Source organism: Austrofundulus limnaeus, unplaced genomic scaffold (assembly GCF_001266775.1).
Source record: "Austrofundulus limnaeus strain Quisiro unplaced genomic scaffold, Austrofundulus_limnaeus-1.0 Scaffold558, whole genome shotgun sequence".
NCBI classification, from domain to species: domain Eukaryota; kingdom Metazoa; phylum Chordata; class Actinopteri; order Cyprinodontiformes; family Rivulidae; genus Austrofundulus; species Austrofundulus limnaeus.
Window position 1 is genome coordinate 262,745 of NW_013952960.1, and position 3,007 is coordinate 265,751.

Genomic DNA, 3,007 nt, shown 5'->3' on the forward strand with positions numbered 1-3,007 from the left:
CTGGGTCTTCCAGCATGATAACGACCCAAAACAAACAGCCAGGGCAACTAAAGAGTGGCTCCGTAGGAAACATCTTAAGGTCCTGGAGTGGCCTAGCCAGTCTCCAGACCTGAATCCAATAGAAAATCTTTGGAGGGAGCTTAAAGTCCGTGTGGCCCAGCGACAGCCCCGAAACCTGAAGGCTCTGGAGGAGATCTGTATGGAGGAGTGGGCCAAAATCCCTGCTGCAGTGTGTGCAAACCTGGTCAACAACTACAGGAAACGTCTGATCTCTGTGATAGCAAACAAAGGTTTCTTTACCAAATATTAAGTTTCATTTTTCTGGTGTATCAAATACTTATTTCACACAATAAAATGGAAATTAATTATTTAAAAATCATACATTGTATTTTTCTGGATTTTTGTTTTAGATTCCATCACTCACAGTTGAAGAGTACCTATGATAAAAATTACAGTCTTCTACAAGCTTTGCAAGTGGGAAAACCTGAAAAATCAACAGTGTATCAAATACTTGTTCTCCCCACTGTATATATAAGAACTTCAACAGCATAATGTTTTATATGGTGCTACAGGTTCCAGCTGTCCAACCAGACAGGTGTTATTTTGTGATGATGGTCACAAAACATGGTGTAACACCGGAAAAGAACAAACCAATGAAACGAGGAAGAAACCAACAAATTTAGAGAAACCACATCAGAAATTTAAGCAGTTAAATCGCTAACACAGCTACCAGACGACAACAGCTCGTGACAATACTCATTTGTTAACTTTGTGGAAAGTTTCAGCTCATGCAGGGGTGTCATGTTGCAGCAAGAACCGCCTTGCAACCCTTGGACCAAACTGTTTACCTGAGTGATGATGGCTCCGGGTGTCTCATTTATCGTAGTGCTGGAGCTCCAGACAATGTAGACTACTGGGGGGGAATAATATTTTGGTTCATAAATTTACGATAAATTGTTTTAATGGAATCAGAGCTCTAGTTGTGAGTTGGGTTGACAGGTGTTGGTTGGAATATATCAGAAATATAATTACTTTATTATTATCTAAGACAAAAATAGTCCACAACACAAAAAAAACACGTTAAGAAAAAGAAAACAATAAAAAACATTCATCAAAAAGCACACAAATAGCTATTCCAATGTTTTAAAAAACTTGATACTTTCGTCTTCTTTACATTATGCATGACATATGTTCATTTATATAACACTTTGGGCGCTTATGGACAGCGAAACAGCATGCTGCACATGCAAAATGCTGATAATGCGCTTCTTCCACAAATAAACAGTACGTCCCACTTTACAAGATGGCTGCCAAAAATCTCGCGTAGCGCCGTCAGTGTCCGTTCACAGCGCTTCGTGCTTCAGTGGACCCCACACAAGAAACGCACAGATGAATTGATAAGACAGACCCTCTAGTTCGGAGTGAGAGCCCACTGTCTGACTTCATTCAGAAATGTTATTTTCGTTAAAGTTAAAAAGAAAGTTTGATCAAACTGCAAGGATCCCTGTTAGCTGAGTGTAGGAATACCTCTGGTCGACCCAAAGAAAACTAAGTTACTTTGATTTGTTCTAACGTCATAAGTCATTTATTTGTAAAATGCTTAAATGATGTAGCCTACCTCTGAAAAGCCCTCTTCAGTCGCTCTGCGTGTCTTAGCTACAACAAACAGGAAGACCGAGGATCATATGATAGGCTGACAAGACAAGGCAAAGGAGGAACACGTACACCCGCCCAGCAAGATAAAAAAAATAAAAAATAAAAAAAACACCCGCCCAGCAAGATTTATTTTTTCTGCATGTCAGCGTTTGACATTTCTGTAGACTTGAGAATTGTTTCTCTAATGCATTTTTCATATTTGAGACAGACACTTCCGCTTTTTAATCGAAACCAAAACATATTTAAAGTACGGAAATCCCGCGAGGGGACACGGGGGATTATTTATTCCTTTTGCGTTCCCACGCAATATTGTTTTGTATATGAACTGAATTAAATCAGACTTTTATTTTGAAATATCCGGTTACCAAAACAGGATGTGTCGCCACAAGTTCGTGAAATTGATGTTGCGTGGCTGTACTGTGTTAAAATATCGGCACATGACATACTTCCGTGTGTGGCTGTGTGATATATTCATTCTGAAGCTGAATTAAAGCAGTAGGCTAACTCGCTAATGGTGAACATGTGAGTTTGCTAATAAACCGGCAGGCACAACAGTGACAAACTACTTTTGCGAGGGAACGCAAAAGAAAAAAAAATCTCCCATGTCCCCTCCAACATGGAGCACATGGAGCACATGTATTAAATGTAGCAGACATACAAAACATGACGAATAACTCAGTTTAAGGATCCTCACTTTTAAAACTAAAAACAAAGCTGCAGTGCATGATCACAAATTTTCTTCTCAGTAATAATAAATCTGTTATTTTAATCCCAGGACTGGCTAATCACAAAGACCAGATGCCATTACGTTATCACATTATTGCTCGCCTTGCCTTTTCACATTGACTGTTTGGACCCAACCTTGCTTTGTGGCACAAAAATGCATCAGGGGTTGGCTTTGACTCCCTTTGTCATCTTGGTCCATTAAAAAAAAATCACACCAAGTCAGCAAGAAGGCGTCCAAGTCCCAGATTAAGGTATCTTGTGAAAGAGACTATTGATTTAACATCCTCTGTGGGTAGAAGTTATTTTTTCATGTTGTCTTTGCTTTGCCACTTGTGTACTTTCTGTCAGATGGCAGGAGCAGTATGTGCTGTAGGTGTGGTCCTTGATGTCGTTGAAAGTTTTGTTCAGGAAATCAGTGCAAGACATACAGTATATCTGTAAATCTCTGATCTTGAACTCAGCGTTAAAAGACATTAACTTCACTGTTGGCTGTGTGTGACATACTACCTCTCATTTGAAAATGCTTCTTCAAGTTTGACAGTTTTAGGCTTCTCAGTTTAACTTTTAGAGTCAACCAAAAATGGTCATCACAACCAGTGGTGGGATGTAACTAAGTACAAGTACT

General features: G+C 39.4%; 1 protein-coding gene across 6 annotated transcripts in view; it reads right to left on the reverse strand.

Moving 5' to 3' along the window:
- LOC106530789 (proton myo-inositol cotransporter) overlaps positions 1-1,737 on the reverse strand; it is a 16,713-nt gene extending 14,976 nt beyond the window's left edge. For 4 of the 6 annotated variants that reach the window (XM_014026496.1, XM_014026497.1, XM_014026495.1 and 1 more), the window contains exon 1: positions 1,619-1,737. The gene's annotated coding sequence lies outside the window, so the exon portion shown is untranslated. The remainder of the gene's footprint in view (positions 1-1,618) is intronic. The other 2 variants (XM_014026499.1, XM_014026498.1) reach the window with 1 other exon arrangement.
- Between the last annotated feature and the right edge of the window lie 1,270 nt (positions 1,738-3,007).